The sequence below is a fragment of the Pollachius pollachius genome, assembly GCF_949987615.1.
Source record: "Pollachius pollachius genome assembly, chromosome: 7".
NCBI classification, from domain to species: Eukaryota; Metazoa; Chordata; class Actinopteri; order Gadiformes; family Gadidae; genus Pollachius; species Pollachius pollachius.
The window spans coordinates 26,802,954-26,812,953 of NC_136940.1; the positions used below are offsets into that span (position 1 = coordinate 26,802,954).

At 46.9% G+C, this 10,000-nt stretch overlaps 1 long non-coding RNA gene across 1 annotated transcript; it reads right to left on the reverse strand.

Moving 5' to 3' along the window:
* Nucleotides 1-1,279: 1,279 nt before the first annotated feature.
* On the reverse strand, nt 1,280-6,393 carry LOC307078347. Its single transcript, XR_013811987.1, has 3 exons — nt 5,868-6,393; nt 3,973-4,025; nt 1,280-1,565 (listed from the first exon to the last, which is right to left on the reverse strand). It is a non-coding gene; the product is annotated as an uncharacterized lncRNA (long non-coding RNA).
* Nucleotides 6,394-10,000: the final 3,607 nt, after the last annotated feature.

Genomic DNA, 10,000 nt, shown 5'->3' on the forward strand with positions numbered 1-10,000 from the left:
TTCAAAGGAAGGCGGGCCGTGTTATGAAGAGCAGTCTCAGTGCGGCCAGACGAATGGCGTCCCTCCAGGCCTCTGGTCGTACCCAGGGGGTCTGTGAGTCTCGCCCGGTCTCATCATCACCTCTTTACACCTCACTGCGGCTGCCTAGTCTAGCTTCAGTATACTGAAGATAAGTAGTCATGCAATGTTGGCAGGGGATTTGCCTGCATATTATGTACTTGTTCTAAAGTTCCCTATGGTCATACAATGAGAATCCACTCTGATATAGATAGTGTTTTTCATAAAAAGCAGTCTCTATAATCTACTTGTCTAAAATATTCCATAATATTATTCTAATTCACTACGTCATCTTCCTTGCTTAAACCCATCCATAGAAGATACTATGTATTATTACATTATTTATCCAGGTTGAACACATTTGAGATAAAAAAGTATTTTTGAAAGGATGGCCTTATAGTAGTGGTAGAACAGAATGGGGCCGGCACCACTGTCAGTGTGTCCCTGTTCAAACACTGAACTGGTGGTCGTTGTGGCCGTTCAGTCCAGTTCACCACAGTGGACTAACTCAACTAAAAGAATTCAACAAGTGCCAGCTGGTTGTTCATTTTCTCAGAAACACCTCCCTCGTATGTAGGCATCACCCCCAGTGAGACGATGTGGTCATCAAGCATCTCCAGAGCTCCATCACAACCGTAATCCAACTGGCTGAGCTCCCAGAAACCACCCTCCACCCAGCCTAGAGGGGGAGCGCAGCCGTTCAAGTCTACCTCTCTCTCTCTCTCTTACTCTCTCCCTTGTTCTCTTTCTTAACTGTTTCAAATGAATGCTTAACACTCTCTCTCTCGCTCTCTCTCTCTCTCTCTCTCTCTCTCTCTCTCTCTCCCTCTCCCTCTCCCTCTCTCTCTCCCTCTCCCTCTCCCTCTCTCTCTCTCGCTTGTACTATTTCTTAACTGTTGAATGCTTAACATATATACTGCTACGCCATTACATATCATGTTTTTAAATACATTTTTTACAATAACAGTGTTTTCGCATGACGATGATTCCTTCTCTAAATCCTACATTTCAGATTTCAGGTTTCTCATTAGGAATCCATTCCCTATGTGTTCAAAGCCAACCATGCAAATGCTCTCTTTTACCGCATTGAGAAATGATTCAGGGAGGGGTTCAGTAAGATGAACACGTCATGGAAAGACTATGTGCTATAATCTGGGAGACACATTAGGAATTAGGAAAGGCAGTTGATTCATTGGACTCTTCCTTAGCATCACCAAATCCTCTTCCCAAACACACCTAAACAGTAATCAAGACATCAAATCGTTTTGATCTGATCTTTTGGTTGTATCTTAATACCCGCTGGCCTAATCTGTATCTTTAAACCACAGTATTGCGAGTCCAATAGTAAAATAGTGTTTGTGTTGTCAGCGGCGTCAGGGAGAGCCAGAGTTGTGCAACAGCGCAGAGAGATTAGCGGCGGCCTAGGGAACAGGTTCGTACCTGTTCAAACTCCCGCAGGCTCTGCATCTGTACTGGAGGGCCTCGCTCCATCTCGGGACACGAGAGATCTGGGAAACAATATTAAAGAGAGGAACATCAGAGAGGAACATCAAAACAGATTCTGTCAAACGCTCACGGAACAGAGGACACAGCAGGAGGTCCCCAGACCCGAGGGTTCAGAGTGAGGCTTTAGGGGGAGGAACCCTGAGCCGGTTCAGAGTGAGGCTCCATGGGGAGGAACCCTGAGCCGCTTCAGAGTGAGGCTCCATGGGGAGGAACCCTGAGCCGCTTCAGAGTGAGGCTCCATGGGGAGGAACCCTGAGCCAGTTCAGAGTGAGGCTCCATGGGGAGGAACCCTGAGCCGGTTCAGAGTGAGGCCTTATGGGGAGGAACCCAGAGCCGGTTCAGAGTGAGGCTCCATGGGGAGGAACCCTGAGCCGGTTCAGAGTGAGGCCTCATGGGGAGGAACCCTGAGCCGGTTCAGAGTGAGGCTTTAGGGGGAGGAACCCTGAGCCGGTTCAGAGTGAGGCTTTATGGGGAGGAACCCTGAGCCGGTTCAGAGTGAGGCTTTAGGGGGAGGAACCCTGAGCCGGTTCAGAGTGAGGCCTTATGGGGAGTGACCCTGAGCCGCTGGCCGCTCTGTGGAGACACACTGTGCTCAGAGACAACCCCCCTCTCCGTTTACAGCCTGACTTTATACAAAATCTTCTGGTTGATACAAAAATAATGTCTGGGTCAGAAGAGCCATGGGTGGGTCTCAGATGTTTCACAGACTGAGCATCAATAAAAGCCAAGCAGTCTTCCCAGAGCCTTGTGCGCAGCAGGCATTTGGAACAATCCATCACGTTTCTCATGCGAGATGCAGGCCTTGCTCGGCGCCTCTGGAAGGCCTCCCCTATGCGGGGGCTTGGATTCATCCGGGCTGATCTCATTAATCCACATCGCGTCGCGGTACGGCGCGGCGCACCGCGGGCTAACATCAAAACACCTGAGAGCCAGGAGGAACGCGTCCAGCGCCTCTCCGGCCCCGGACACGTCCTGATCAAAGGTACAGCCTCATTAAATAACTATTAACCTCTCCCCACACACACACCAAATTACACAGGCTACACACACACAGTAACACACCACATTACAGACGCTACACACACACACACACAAACACCACACCACATTACATAGGCTACACACACACAGTAACACACCACATTACAGACGCCACACACACACACACACACACACACACACCACACCACATTACACAGGCTACACACACACACTAACACACCACATTACAGACGCTACACACACACACACACACACACACACACCACATTACAGACGCTACACACACACAAACACACACACACACACACACACACATTACAGACGCTACACACACAAACACACACACACACACACACCACATTACAGACGCTACACACACACACACAAACAGACAACATAAGACATTCTACACACACACACACACACACACACACACACACACCACATTACACAGGCTACACACACACACGCACACACCACATTACACACACTACGAACACACACACATTACACACACAGGCCGGCAGCAGTCATACTACGCTCATGTAGCTGAAATGGTTCCAGAAATGCAAAGCCAAACTTATTCACGGTAGAATGCCGGGAGCATTCCCAGAAAGCTCTGGGACACTAGAGGGATTTAGTACAATGATGTGAGCGGTATTCCTGTAAAGGCCAGCGGCTGACTGCTGGGGTGTAGGGGGTGAGATCCAGGGTAAGTCTCAAGGGGCATAATCAAGGAGCCATTGGCATATCCCACTGTTCTGACAGATATTTAAAATTACAGCCTGAGCTCATTAAAGATTATTAAAAAGACTGCTGTGTGCAGGGAGGATGTGTCTTGGGTCTGCGCCTGGATTTGAACCGGTGGTGCACAAAAAGAACAGGCTACAGGAAAATGGCACACATAGCATTAACAGCTATGACGCATTCACAGAGCAAATATATAAACACACACATCCACACACACACACACAATCGTACTCTCTTGCTCTCGCTCTCTCTCACCCACACACACACAAACTCACTTAAACTAACACACACAAACACACACAAACACACACACACACAAACTCAAAAACACTGTATATATTGCTGTATACTACATGTGAGCACAGACACACGAAAATACATACAGCTCTATATTAACTTCCCTGGGGCACAGTTACATTTTAAAGTTGGGAGGACGTTGACTCAAAGGACAACAAGCTATCCCATTCCGTGAGATCTAGCTCAGGGCACAGTGGAATAAATCAACACGATGGCACTGTATTCTACAAGAGGACTAATAATAACATGGTCTGGGGTGATAGAGTGCAGTGAAACTAAAACAGGAGGTTAAAAGAACGATGACAGGGGAGTTCCCCTTGAGCCGCAGACCACTGGAGGGATCTGTGGAGGTCCACGTACCTGTCATGGGTCCGATGCTCTTTGGCCTGTCCCTCCGCCCGTCAGCGCTGTGTCTGAAACAGAGAGGGGCAATGAGCCGTACTTTAGACCGTCAGAGGGATCCACACCCAGCCAGGTCCCCAGCAGTGCCTGGATCACCTCCTCAGGATATTAACACACTCCTCTGCCTCATTGAACCACTGGCGTCAAAGCAAATAGAAAATGTTTCATCTCAGGTTTTATCTTTCTCACCTGCATAATCTTCTGCCTTTAATAAGCAAACTCCCAAATAGCAATCATTGTAAAGTGATGTCTAGAGCGCCGGGTCCTGTAACAGAGCAGTGTTTTCCCTTTCTGACTGACAGAGACACTGGAGGAGTCACACTGGTGCTGCCTGTGGCCGACTGACTCAGCTCTCTGGTCACATAGACATCACTCACAGCACAACACAGCGGCAACCGAAATAGACCCACGGAACACACATTCAGATTCTCCCCCAAAAGGAAACACAATTAATATTCATGAAGTCTATTGGATAAGTGCCCCCCTTTGAAAAAGCTTTCACACATTTTCCAGTGTTGATGAGGGAAAATGCAAACATCCCTGATGCGTTTGTTAGGAAGGCTCATGTTGTTTGTCCTATTTCATTCAAGATAGAACAGGCATAAGAGTGTTTATCTATAAAGGCCTGGGGAGTATACCTCGTCAACCTCACAGAGGTTAAGACGTGTAGTTCTTTGACGATCAGAGGTCATGACCTGAACTTCAAAGATAGGATAACGATCAGGCTAGAGATATGGTAGAGATTAACAAGATATAACATCCCTTCTTCTGCATTAGCACATCAGCTAAAGACGCTAAGGACTAATCAATGAGGTTGATTGATGGCCAGACTGCACTGGGGTCCACATCAATAGAAACACACTCTAACAACCCCCCCCTTCACCAATGAACAAAAGAACATCCAAGGGCTTCTAGTGGGAGTAGTTTGGAGCCTTGTTTTACAGCCCCCTGGAGGAAGAGCTGAGTGTCTGGTCATTCAGAGTGGGACAGATGGACACCATGATGAAGATGAAGCAAGCAAGAAGGCACTGTTATGGTGTGTGTGTGTGTGTGTGTGTGTGCGTGTGCGTGTGCGTGTGCGTGTGTGTGTGTGTGTGTGTGTGTGTATGCATGTATGTGTGTGTATGTGTATTTATGTGTATGTGTGTGTGTGTGTGTGTGTGTGTGTGTGTGTGTGTGTGTGTGTGTGTGTGTGTCTGTGTGTGCGTGTGTGCGTGTGTGCGTGTGTGTGAGAGAGAAAGACAGAGAGAGAGCGAGAGACAAACACACACACACACACACACACACACACACACACACACACACCATGTTCATAAGGAGCATGCTTGCACCCCACAGAGGGTAAGGGCTGATCTAACAGAGCTCTTAGCCCTAACAGCCCGTAGCACCTGGGCCACAACACACAACAGCCTTGCTTTGGACCACCAGGGAGCCAGCAGCACCTAACCTAACAATAGGGTGAGAACGCCATCTGTCCTCTCGTTTGTTGCTACTTGTCATAAAACCAACAAGGCTTTATGACCCCCCCCCCCCCCCACACACACACAGGGATACCACCAGAAGCATCCAGGCCTGGCCCACCTACAACCCTTCATGTATGTCTGACAGCAGTAAGGTCGGAGCAGTAACTGGGAGCTGTGGTTAGCAATGACAACGGAATACACATATTGTCCAAGCTATCACAACATGCAGCTCTGACATTAACAACATAGCATGGTGTCAAATAAACGGAGCATGAAGCATGAAGCAGTCGTACAGCCCACACACACACACACACACACACACACAAAGCCTTACTTTCTTTGAAGTGAAGTGAATACTTCCGGCTAGGTGCACGGGACAGAAGCCCTTACCTTCCTCGGTAGTGAAAGTCACTCATCTCGTATCTCCTCCCCGTCGTCAAGGAGCGAGAGAAGAGTCCCGGTCCGAGCAGCTCTACTGCTGTTAGATCAACATCCCGCTAGCAGCGTAGCCGCGCCAGCCTCTCCTCGGTAACCAAAACACGGGCCAGAGAGCCAAACAGTGAGCAGCAGCCCGCAAACTAGTGGGGCTACGGCCACTCCTCCGCCTGCTGGAAGCCGAGCTCAGCGACCACAGCCAGGGTGACCCGGTCCCTGAGCACCGGGCCAAGCACCCAGGCACTTATTCCACGTGGCAGAGAGACACAGGCAAGCAGCACAGAGAGCGAGAGAGAGAGAGAGGAGCTGGGGTAAACACAGCTCTGGAGCAAAAGGTACACACTGAGTGGCAAGTTGTGTGTGTGTGTGTGTGTGTGTGTGTGTGTGTGTGTGTGTGTGTGTGTGTGTGTGTGTGTGTGTGTGTGTGTGTGTGCTTTCAGCATGAAAGCATGACCTGTTCTAGCATGCCCCACGAACACACTCCTGGAAGTATTTGCATGGTGAATGTGTGTGTGTGTGTGTGTGTGTGTGTGTGTGTGTGTGTGTGTGTGTGTGTATGTGTGCACCTTCAACGTGTGTGTGTGCTTTCAACACACCAACCTCATTTCTTACGGCTCTTGCTTGTGAAACAGCCATTCAACTGTCAATTGACTATATCCCTCTGGCGTTTCTCGAAAAACAGGGTGGAGCATACTAAGTTATGCCGGTGTGTGTGTGTGTGTGTGTGTGTGTGTGTGTGTGTGTGTGTGTGTGTGTGTGTGTGTGTGTGTGTGTTGTGTGTATTGGTGAAAAATATGTACCTTTTTGTCATGCATTATTGATGGATTTTCTGAATCCAGACATTATGCAGGTGTATGTACTGTTTGTGCATGTTTACACATTTGCATGTGTGAACAAAGGCATGTAAGAACAGGCTGAGAGCAAGTTAAACTGGGAGTTAGACCAGCCTATCTACTCCATCAGTAAATAAACAATGGACTACATTATCATTACCAACATGAGCAAATTGAGTCAGGCACAAACCTTTATACACACAAACACACACACACACACACACACACACACAGACACACACACACACACACACACACTCACACACACAGAATGAAAGATCTGATGACCACTTTATCATACCAGTTTGAAGGAAGGCTGGATGACGAAAGCAGACTTGCATTCAATCTTGCTCGATGTTTCTGTTCTCTAGGAACACGTCTTGTTCTAAAATAGATCCATGAGTCAGAGTGTTTAGTTAAAGCAAGTGAACCTCGGATTATAAGGACAGAGGGAGTCAAACATTTAGTCTGGACATTATAACACGGAAAATACTACTCCATAGCTCACACCACACTGTGGTCTAACTGAAAGCTCTGACGAAAGTTCAGAAACTTTTTCTGAGAAGCGCATTTTACCCAAAACTCGTTGAAAATACACTTTGAAAATATCCCATAAAGCCGTAATGTATCATATCTCAGAAAGGAGGAATGATGCGATCTCTCCATCTGGTCGTCTGCTGCGATGGAGCGAGGAGGAACCGACAGCGGCCAGATCACATACCTGCCCCACATTCCACACATAGAGCCTGTTGGCTTTCAGAGCTACTGGCTACGGGGGGAGGAGGTGGGGGGGGCAGGTTAGGAGGCTCCAGGCCTGGCCCTACGGTCGCCCTGCAGCACTCTCTTGTCTGTACAGCGAACAGGGGGAGGGACACTGGGGGCTATGAGTTGTTTGTTCAACACACAGCCAGGAATGTAATATAACCCTGCAAACCACAGACCTTAAACTGGATCTGCAATTTTAATATTAGGGTTTGGGATGCAGTTTATCACCAGAGTGTGGCATATGGATGATGTTAGATAAGGGTAGAAGAAGCACCTACAGATACGGCAGATATGCAGAACATGCTGACAAGAGGAATTGCAGTATGCGGTGATGCGTTCAGCAGGAACTTGTCCCAATCAGGGGAAACACATATGCACCGTGCCTTCAATTTGGCCCTTGTCACAGCCTTCCCACTATCAGCAGATCTAATTGAAACCAGCATGTGTGCGGCTAGCCACAAGGCAATGAATGTATACGTTGTTCTGAGGTGAACACCAACACGTAGTACTGAGTAAAATACGTCTTCTTTTTTAAACAGAAATCCAAAGTTACAAGGGCTCTGCAAACTGTAATTAGCCACAATAAAAGTTTGACGTCCACATAAAAGGTACACAACAGTGAACTTTTGAAGGAGGCAAAAAAAGAAAGTACAGCCCTAAACTGTGTATATCCAGGCCTACAGGGCTGTCCTCAACATGCTCCACGTCGAGGTACAGTCATTACAGGGACAGTGTGAGGTCTAGCATGTGGTCGGGGGACACCTCCAAGACAGCCCTGCAAGCAAGGTCAGAGTTTGTTTGTTCGGAGTCAAGTAGGAAGTGTCAACAGGCTTACAACACATCACTGCTGGTCCTGTCTAAAACCGATGATAGGACTGTAACAAACATAAAAAGAAATTAAAAGATGTTGCTGTTCATTTAAATGTATTTAGCCTGACATTTGCAGCAAGTTTTTCTATAAATCTGTGCTACAGTGAATGGGGTATAGAACTGTGTTTCTCTATAGCTCTGTTATTAGAACTGTGTTTCTCTATAGCTCTGTTCTTGTAGATATAGAACTGTGTTTCTCTATAGCTCTGTTCTTGTAGATATAGAACTGTGTTTCTCTATAGCTCTGTTCTTGTAGATATAGAACTGTGTTTCTCTATAGCTCTGTTCTTGTAGATATAGAACTGTGTTTCTCTACAGCTCTGTTCTTGTAGATATAGAACTGTGTTTCTCTATAGCTCTGTTCTTGTAGGTATAGAACTGTGTTTCTCTATGGCTCTGTACTACAGTGTCGTAGGTATATAATCAAAACAATAAACTATAATGTCAATCAATTGAGGGCATTGCGTGGAGAAAAACAAAAAAAACAAGGCATCACTACAAGGTACGACCAAACAAATAAGATCCACAACATTGTAAAGTTCAGTCCCAAACTGACTGATTGACTGATAGGGTGACTGACTGAACCATGTGACCAATAGAGTACTAAAGTGAAAACGTCACGTTGTCCTGGCAACCAGATTTTCAGTTCTAAACAACCGAACGAGAGATGGCGCTTTCCATTTCTGCCATGTGTTGTTTCTTTCAAAATGAAAATAAATCGATTCCAAGAGGAGAAAATCACTACCAATTGAAACACGTCGAGGCTTTTCATGTATTCCCCAGATGTATTAAAAGGAAAAGTTGTTTTTTTTTAGATGAAGACAATCTATTCTCAATATTACTTACATCATTGGTAAAGCAAACTCGGAAATCAATTTGCAAAAAAATCATTCATTTTCTATAAAACGTTCGTGCGGCATAGGATTTCCCTTGTTAATTTAGTTTGTGTAGAACCGAAAATCGGTTGCCATGGAAACGTGACGTCACACTTTAGTACTCTATAGATAGATTAAACTCAAATAACCTCAAATAACAGCATTGATTGGTCCCCTTCCTCTATGTCTTTCTCTTTGGTTTTTCCACTTCACGTCCGCAGCTGTGGCAGGTTGGCACGCTGAGAGAGCCGGATTAAAGACAGAGAGAGCTCACTATATCCATTACTGCCTCTGGATCGCCTAATTACAGAGCAAAGTATATGCTTAACCACCGACAAGGGGCAAGCAAGAGTCATTCTAATTGACCAGCTTCGTTGTGTAACTGGGTCACAACTTTATGTTTCTGTGCTCATGAGAAACATCAAGTGGCTTGAGGTGCTGCCTGGCTCGGGGCAGACTGGCCCCAATGGAGAGAGATTCCCTGGATGGTTGACTGGTGGTCTGGTTCTGGAGAAGCCTTCTAGTGTTGATGTCTCTGAAGGGAGAGGCTGCAGTAGATAGCAGGGTGGTGCTGCTTTGAGGAGATGGGCAGGTTTCTGTTGATGCTCATACATAAAGGATCATTCTTTTGGTAAAGTCTTTTTTCACAGGAAAGGCCTAGCTATGAGCCGTCCGGCTCCAACCACAGGCTGAGGCTGGGTGTCGTCCTCCCTCCTGTGAGTCTAGGTCAGTGATGTCGTGTGTG